This window comes from Physeter macrocephalus, chromosome 18, assembly GCF_002837175.3.
Source record: "Physeter macrocephalus isolate SW-GA chromosome 18, ASM283717v5, whole genome shotgun sequence".
Taxonomy (NCBI): Eukaryota; Metazoa; Chordata; class Mammalia; order Artiodactyla; family Physeteridae; genus Physeter; species Physeter macrocephalus.
Window position 1 is genome coordinate 7,682,182 of NC_041231.1, and position 9,228 is coordinate 7,691,409.

General features: G+C 49.9%; 1 long non-coding RNA gene across 2 annotated transcripts in view; it reads left to right on the forward strand.

Annotated features, from left to right (window-relative positions):
* Nucleotides 1–3,525, forward strand: part of LOC114484264 (uncharacterized) — a 95,901-nt gene extending 92,376 nt beyond the window's left edge. For both annotated transcript variants that reach the window (XR_008615842.1, XR_003676942.1), the window contains exons 2-3: nt 2,333–2,412; nt 3,330–3,525. This is a non-coding gene — a long non-coding RNA (uncharacterized lncRNA). The remainder of the gene's footprint in view (nt 1–2,332; nt 2,413–3,329) is intronic.
* Nucleotides 3,526–9,228: the final 5,703 nt, after the last annotated feature.

The following is a 9,228-nucleotide window of genomic DNA, read 5'->3' on the forward strand; positions in this document are numbered from 1 at the left end:
ATGTGGGATCCTCCCGGACCGGGGCGCGAACCCGGTTCCCCTGCATCGGCAGGCGGACGCGCAACCACTGCGCCACCAGGGAAGCCCCTAATGTGATTATTAATAACATCCCCTATACACTCAAAAATATCCTGCTTTATTTATTTATTTTATTTTATTTATTTATTGTTTCTGGCTGCGTTGGGTCTTCGCTGCTGCGTGCAGGCTTTTCTCTGCTTGCGGTGAGTGGGGGCTACTCTTCACTGTGGTGCGCGGCCTTCTCATTGCGGTGGCTTCTCTTGCTGCAGAGCATGGGCTCTAGGTGCGCGGGCTTCAGTAGTCGTGGCTCGCGGGTTCTAGAGCGCAGGCTCAGTAGTTGTGGCACACGGGCTCAGTAGTTGTGGCTTGCGGGTTGTAGAGCGCAGGCTCAGTAGTTGTGGCGCACGGGCTTAGTTGCTCCGCGGCATGTGGAATCTTCCCGGACCAGGGATTGAACCCGTGTTCCCTGCATTGGCAGGTGGATTCTTAACCACGGCGCCACCAGGGAAGCCCCAAAATTTCCTGATTTAGACAACAGATTCTATAGTCACCTGACAAGAGGCCCAACTCTAATGCCTCCTCCAGGAAGTCATCCCTGCTTCCCCCAGTAAAGGTCTCCTTTATCCTGAACTCGCACAGCCCGAAGTCCCTCTCCTGAACGTATCACACTCGCGGGCACCTTCCTCAGCATGTGGCCTCTCTCCTCTGCTGGGCAGATACGGTCTCCTTATCAAAAGCATTTACAGACTCAGTGTTATGGGTTAGATTGTATCCACCACAAAAATGCATTGAGGTCTTAACCTCACGTACCTGTGAATGTGACCTTGTCTGGAAATAGAGTCTTTGAAGATTTAACTAGGTTAAGATGAGTTCATGCAGCTGGTCCCTGAACCAATATGACTGTGTCCTTATAAAAAGGGGAAATTTGGACACAGACACGTACAAAGGGAAGATGATGTGAAGCCACACAGGGGAAGAGGGCCATGTGATTGGAGTGATGCATCTGTAAGCCAAGGGACAACAAGGTTTGCTGACAAACACCAGAAGCTGGGAAGAGGCAGGAAGGATTCTCCCCTAGGGCCCTGCTGACACCCTGATCTGGGAGTTCTAGCCTCCAGAACTATGAGATGATACCTTTCTGTTGTTTTAACCCACCCAGTTTTAGTACTTTGTTACGGCAGCCTTAGGAAACTATTAGGTATAGTAACTACTCTTTTTTAAAAAATGTATTTATTTATTTTTGTCTGTGTTGGGTCTTCGTTTCTGCGCGAGGGCTTTCTCCAGTTGTGGCAAGCGGGGGCCACTCTTCATCGCGGTGCGTGGGCCTCTCACTATCGTGGCCTCTCTTGTTGCGGAGCACAGGCTCCAGACGCGCAGGCTCAGTAGTTGTGGCTCACGGGCCTAGTTGCTCCGTGGCATGTGGGACCTTGCCAGACCAGGGCTCGAACCCGTGTCCCCTGCATTAGCAGGCAGATTCTCAACCACTGCGCCTCCAGGGAAGCCCATAACTACTCTTTTAAAAAACTGTTATATTGAGATACAATTCATATATTATAAAATTTACCCTTTTAAAGTGTACACTTCAGGAATTCCCTGGGGGTTCAGTGGTTAGGACTTCGTGCTTTCACTGCAGGGGTCCTGGTTCGATCCCTGGTCAGGGAGCTAAGATCCTGCAAGCCACACATTGTGGCCCCCAAAATTAAAAAATAAAAATAAAAAAATAAAAATCAATTTTTTAAAAGGTATACAATCCAATGGTTTTTAGCATATTCACAGAGTTATGCAACAATTACCACTATATAACTTTAGAACATTTCGTCACCCCAAAAAGAAACCCAATATCTATTAGCAGTCACTCCCCATTTCCCCTTCCCCCAGGCAACCACTAATCTGCTTTCTCTCTCTATGGATTTGTCTATTCTGGTTATTTCATACAATATATGGCATTTAATGTCTGACTTCTTTCACTTAGCATACTGTTTCCAAGGTCCACCCATGTTGAGCCTATATCAGTGCTTCATTCCTTTTTATGGCTGAAAAATATTCCATTGCGGGGATAGACCACATTTTCTTTATCCATTCATCAGTTGATGGGCATTTGGGGTGTTTCCACATTTTGTCTAATGCTAGACAAAATAATGACTAATGCTGCTGTGAACACTTGTGCACAAGTTTTTGCACTGACATATATTTTCGATTCTCTTGGATAAGTAAGTCTTTTTTAGTTAAAAGGCAATGCCTGCACGCCGTGAACAAAACTGCCAGCGGCAAAAAAAATGTTTACAACTAAAAGCCAGACTCTTTCTCTCCCTAGGTGGACCCTCCCTCCCCGGAGACCACCCGTTTGTTTCGTTCCTGTCCTCCCAGAGATATTTTCTGCACATACACACTCAGGTAAGTGAACGTTTCTTTTCTCCGGCATGAATGCCCCTAATGGTTCCATCTCTTGTTCTTCTCGCCTGCCAATACCTCTGGATCCTTCTGCATTGGTGTGCAGGGCTGCACTCCATTCTTTTTGTTTATTTATTTATTTCATTTATTTATTTTTGGCTTCATTGGGTCTTCATTGCCGCGCGCGGGCTTTCTCTAGTTGTGGCGAGTGGGGGCTACTCTTCGTTGCCGTGCGCGGGCTTCTCATTGCGGTGGCTTCTCTTGTTGCGGAGCACGGGCTCTAGGCACACGGGCTTCCGTAGTTGTGGCTTGCGGGCTCAGTAGTTGTGGCTTGCGGGCTCTAGAGCGCAGGCTCGGTAGTTGTGACACACAGGCTCAGTAGTTGTGGCTTGCGGGCTCTAGAGCGCAGACTCAGTAGTTGTGGCGCACGGGCTTAGTTGCTCCGCGGCATGTGGGATCTTCCCGGACCAGGGCTCAAACCCTTGTCCCCTGCATTGGCAGGCGGATTCTTAACCACTGTGCCACCAGGGAAGCCCTGCACGCCATTCTTTTAGCGCCTGCCTCGCTGAATTGTTTGGACATATCCTTCGTTATTAAGCCATTTGAAGGTCATTTAGGCTGCTCTTGATCTCTGTCGCTGCAAGTATGCCACCCTGAACTTGCTTGTGCACCCATGCAAAATTTTCTGGGGGGTAGACCAGAAGGCCCAGAGGTAGACTTGCTGGGACCTAGAATGTGAGCTTCTTTTGGTTTGAATAAGGAGATGGTCCTGAGTTTCTTGATATTGGGCCTGAGTCTTATTCACTCTCCTGCCCCACAAAGACCCATGCAAAGCACAGACATGTGCCCAGTGGGGAGACGGGCAGAGCTTGCCCTGGACCCGTTTCTTCCCTTGAACTTGTGTGTTTTGAGCCCCGCAGGGCTGGCGGGACGACACGCTGGATGGTAACTGCTGAGTCATCAGCCACTTGGTGACCTCGAGTAGCTGTTTCAGCCCACCTACAGAAACTGTGGATCCTTTGCCAAACCGTTGCCATAAGTGTTAAGAACCAAGCTCAGTTATTCTCTTAAAAATAGTAATTTTCAAGAAGATGGAAGTCTTCAACTTTAAAACCAGCCAGATTAATAAAAATAACTTTCTGAATTATGAACTTGGTATCATGGCATAAAGAGCCTTTTTTTTTAAATCTTGCTGACTCAAAGATAGGCTTTGAAAACAAGCCTCGTTGACTTTGCGCCCCTTTGTTTGTCAGTTCTACAAAGGTTTTATTGCAAATCAATTTTATTGTACAGTGTACCTTAAAAGTTGACAATCGAGTAAGTCAGCTCTATCCCAACCCTGACCCTAAATCAGCCAGGTGACCTTGAAAGTGTTCCTTATCTTCGCTAGGTGGCAGTTTGCTAACAACAAACGGAGGGGTTAGATGAGACTGAGACTTTGGGATTTTACACTTGGAGATCCAGCTAATTTCTGTCCTTTGATAGCTGTCAGGTGCCCACAGGTGGATGTGAAACCTTACCCGCAGATGAGGGGTTAATGTCAGATTGACTATCTAAAGCTTGTTGGAACTCGAAGTGCAAACAAAGGGTTAATGGCACATTTAACCATCAAAATGGGCCCTTTCGGGGCCTTGTTTGCCTAGCTAAACTCAGAACCAATCCTATTAGCCTGTGCAGGGACCTTTGGCAGAGGTTTCTGGGTGGACATGGGGCGCGAGAGTGGCCCGGGGAGTGCAGATGAATTAGCATCTCTTCCCTGGCTCATTACCGGAGGATAAAGGCGCCTCCCGCAGCTCCCAGCAGGTTGGGAGCAGGAAGTTGGGTGGTTTGGACAGCAGGAATCTGGCTCCACAAAGGCTGCTGAAAAGCCTTTGTTCCAGGGCTTAACAGGGCCCCTTTCGTGGGCAGCTCACATCTCCACTGGAGCCAAGGTCCTCACCCAAACACTGATAAACAGCACAGCCGGTGCCAGAATAAGCTTCATGACACTCCCCTGCCAGCCAGTCACTCCCCTGCTCAAGAACTGTCAATGACTCCCCATTGCCCACCCACTCTCTGCTGGGCGCTCCCAGTTGACTACAGTCCAGCCTAATTACCTGGCTGACCTTAATGCCCACTACTTCTCAGAGTTTCATTTTAACCAACGTGTGTCCAGCATCCAGTCTGGGCCAGGCACTGTGCTAAGTGCTGTGCAAGCATCTCGTTTCATCTTGATGAGTGTTCTGAAAGAAGGTCTTAGCGGGGATTCCCTGGCGGTCCAGTGGTTAGGCCTCTGCGCTTCCACTCCTGGGGGCACAGGTTCGATCCCTGGTCGGGGAACTAAGATCCCACAAGCCACACAGCAAAAAAAAAAAAGGAATGTCTTAAACCCAAGGTGCAGAAGTGGAAAGAAGGTCCAGAGCAGCTAGAGCAGCCTGCCTAATGCCACACAGCCAGGAAGCAAAGAGCCAATGCAATCTCCAGCCCTGACTCTCCCTGGCTGCCGGAGGTACTGAGCACCGTGTGGGCAGGGCAGTCATGGAGGGGGTGACGCCGAGTGGTGAGAGGGAGCAAGCTAGGCAGTGAGGCTGCAAGAACATTCCAGACGGGGGGAACAGCAAAGACAAAGGCCTTTCTCTCTCTGGGCCTCAGTTTTCTCATAGGTCAAAAATGTGTTTGTGTGTGTGTGTGTGTGTGTGCGCGCGTGTGTGTGTGTGTGTTGCAGGAAAGGGGACCCTTTCCAGGGCCCTAGAGGGGGGTCTTGTCTATCACTAGGAAATGAATTGTCCAAGGAGACACACATGCTGGCAAAGCAAGAGACTTTATGGGGCAGGGGCGCCCGGGCGGAGAGCAGCAGGGTGAGGGGATCCAGAAGAACTGCCCCGCCACGTGGCTCGCAGTCTCGGGTTTTATGGTAATGGTTAGTTTCCAGGTTGTCTCTAGCCAATCATTCTGACTCAGGGTCCTTGCTGGTGGCGCACGCATCACTCAGCCAAGATGGATTCCAGCGCGAAGGACTCTGGGAGGTTGGTTGGTAGGACATATGGACTTATGTCTCCTCTCTCCTTTTGACCTTTCCCAAATTCTTCTGGTTGGTGGTAGCTTGTTAGTTCTGCATTCCTTACCAGGACTTCCAGTTGTAAGATAACTCATGCAAGTGATTACTATCGCGCCTGGTCAGGGTGGGTGGTTTTGGTCAGTGGTTCCCCTAACGTGTGTGTGTGTGCGTGCGTGCGCGTGCGTGTGAGTGTGTGTGTGTGTGTGTGTGTGTGTGGTGTGTGTAGATGGGAGGTGTTGCCTTCTGGTTCTCTGATTGGACTTGCACCCTAAAGCACCCTGGATTTCTCTGAATCTCCCTGCAGAATCAGAGAGGGAGTGGTGGGTGCCTCTTTAAATTTCTGCCCTGGATCCCTCACTTGTCTCACCTCCAGCCCCATCAGACTGCTGGCTGCACTCCCCATGCAACCTGATTCAGGAAATCAACAAACAGACCAGCTGAGAAGGCTGAGCTTGGGGTGTGGGGTGGGGAGGGGTAGAAATGGACTTTTCTAGCCACAGGCAGCTGAACCTGAGCAACGGCTGCCCCCTCTGGACAGCGCGCCGTCTCCACTACTCCTTATGCCTTGTAAATCTGGTCGGTCTTGCTTATTCTTGTCCTCTGCAAGGCCCCTGTAGCAACTTGAGTCTGCGACTCCCGGGCAGCATGTTTCACAAGGCTGGTGAAGACCCATGACTCAATTTCTGGTCTACTTAACATCTTCGGCAGCCATGTGACATCTCGTTTGCTGCTTTTTTTCCTTGCTTCCTCCCTGCTTTCTCCCTCTATCATCTCCTGGTCTTTCCCTCTACCCCCTCTCTCCTCAGTCCCTAGCAAATCTCCCTCCCACCCCCACTTATTTCTCTGTCACACCATGGCTAAATCTGCTTTGACATAAGAAATCTATCAGGGGCTAGGGAGGGCTTCAGAAAGGTGGTGACACTTGAGCAGGGCTTTGAGGGGTGAACAGGAGTTTGTTAGGCACAGAAGGAGCAGAAGACGAGCATGCTTAAGCACTGGGCTGGATTCAAGCTGGCAAAGCTTGAATCCTTGCTTCTCCACTCTCCAACTCAGTGATCCAGATTGATACGTCATGTCATCCAGCCTCAGTTACCTCATCAGCACAATAGAATTTCTCTAGCACCTACTGAAGTCCTGAGCTCAGCCTTTAGTGAGAAGATTTCTTGGTGCAGGCCTGGTGCCTGATTTACAGAAAGCACTCAGTAGATACCTGTTGAATAAGTGAATGAATGGATGTGCCAGGCAGAGGGGATGGCATCAGGAAAGGTCTGGAGGTGAGACCATGCACAGCATGTTTGGGGAATTGTCTCTGAGTCGGAACTCGTGGCAGAGCCTGATCTTACTAGCTCGTGAGAGTCCGTGTGCATGTCTCTTTCCAACTCTGCATTCAGTGATGTCACCCAGTAGCTTGGAATCCACCAGTGGACGTCTTTGCACCACGGAAATTGGCAAACACTGCAGGTCAGAGCTTTCTTCCGTCCAGGGAGCCAGTTTACCGGCCCACCAGCCCCTGCAGCTGCGAATATGGTTACAGTTAGATTCCAAGGGACCTTGGGCAGCAGGGCCTGGTGATAGTCCGTTCTGTCTGTTCGCTGAAGGATTCAGAAAGACAGTTAGTTCAACGCTACCTGACCTGAGAAAGATGAAACAAGCCCAGAATTTGAGTTCCTAAAAAATCCCAAACGTATTCTACTCTTTCCCATAACTCTAAAATTAAAAAAAAAAAAGATCCTCAGCTTAATTAGAAAAAATAAAGACCATTTATTTCTACTGAATTAGCAAAACTTGAATTAGAAAATCACTTAATTTCCCAAGTTGAAAAATCCGAGATTTTTATTTACGAGAAACAGAGTGTGCGGAGCCCCATGTGAGAAGACAGCAATAGCCAGTCCAGTCCGTACATGATTTTGCAGGAAAGGGTGTTGGCCTTTATCCTGATAGCAACGGGAAATCACTGGAGGGTTTGAAGCCAACAAATGATATGATCAGATCTGGTCTTGGGAAGGATCCTTCCCACCGCTCTGTGAAGAGCCTGGAGGGGGCCAACATGGATGCAGGGAGCCCAGGCAAGAGATGAGGGGGTGTGGATAAGCATGTTTCTGGAGAGTCAAGGTTATGTGTTCACCTTACTTCCTGTTCCTCCTGGGCACTCAGCTGGACTACACTTCCCAGCATCCTCTGCAGTCCAGAGGGACCATGTGATTTACTTGTAGCCGGTAGAATGTGGTAGGAAGTGATGTAGGCCACTTCCCACCCGGCCATAAAACCCTCCCATACAATCCTTCAGGTTGTTTCTCTTCACCTCACACCTCATGCCAAGGATCTGGGAAGGACTCCAAGGCCCAGGGGATGACAGAACCATGAGCTGGAAGGAGCCTGGGTTGCTGAATGGCTGTGTGGAGCAGAGCCCCCTTCATCAGACCACGCTAAGCCATGAAATCTGGGCTGTTTGTTACAGCAGCTCACCTGACCAATGTAGGGGGATGGAAGCAGAGACGGGTGTGCCGAGCTGAGAGCTCTTCAGGGGTAAAATCATGGGACCTGTGATAGATAAGGAGTGAGGGAAGAGGAGGCTCTGCCGAGCACGCCCAACCTTTGTATTGAATGGAGGGGCCTTTGAGTGGGAACACCGTGGGGAGACCAGTTCTCTGAGTGACGGTCACTCACTGAGTGGAGATGTCAAGGGCTGCTTCTCTTGGGCTGTACAACCCAAGACAGTCCAACAGCTCCTCTGGGAGCACATCATGGTGGTGAAGGTCACCTGCTGTTCACAGGGAGAGAATACAAGGAGTCATCGTGCTGCCCTTGACCAGAGCCTGCCCGTGACGGTTGGGGGTTACTGACTGCTTCCCGCCCAGGCCAGCACACAGCACTCCGTGTCTTTGGACTCCAAGCTGTAGCAAGGCTAATGTTAGGGCATCAGTTTTTTTCTCTTTCAACAATATTTCCTGAGTATCTACTGTAACAGTAATGTTAAAACTACTACTTATTGAGCACTTACCATGTTCCAGATCCTATACCAAGCACTTTATTACATGACTTCATTTAATCTTCAGTCAACAGAGATGAGAACTGTTAGTGGTCCCATTTGACAGGTGAGGAAACTGAGGCTCCCAGAGCTGAGCCTGGCCCCCTCCTGGGTTCTCCTAGTGATGCCCCTCCAGTCCCTCACAGTTCTTGCTCCTCTCAACTGGGAAGTGGCTGCTTTCTGCCACCCGACACACTGGCACATCCTGGAGCCCCCTTCCTTTGTCTTCCGCAAGCCAGGGGCCAAGACACCGTATTTCTTTTCCCTCCCCCAGAGGGACTTGCTATGCCAGGTCCCAGGGCCCAGATTAGTAGCCCAACCATTGTTGGCATGGTAACGTGATCACATGACCCAAATCATGGCCCCTGATGGGCACAGGCTCCCAGGCAGATGCTGCCTTCAGAAGGGGGCCATGGACCTGGCTTCTAGAGTAGCTCCTGGGCTAATTTGAAAACCCATTGGAACCAGCTTAGTCCAGAAAGTAGAGTTTAAGGCAATCACAGAATCCACGGGGTTGGGGGGAGGTTGGACCAAAACCTAGAATCAGGCACCGCGTTGCCACTGTAACTCTCTGTGCGTCGCTCATCTCTGCTTGAGGACTGTCACGGGGCAGAGGTGGGCAGTTGTCCACCCAGCGTCCCTTCTCATTTAAAAGAGCCCTGATTTGGTTCAGCGATATGCTCAGCTAAATGTTCTTTCCCAACTTCCTTTGCTGCAGCCATGAGACAAAGTTTTGGTCAGTGAGACATAAGCA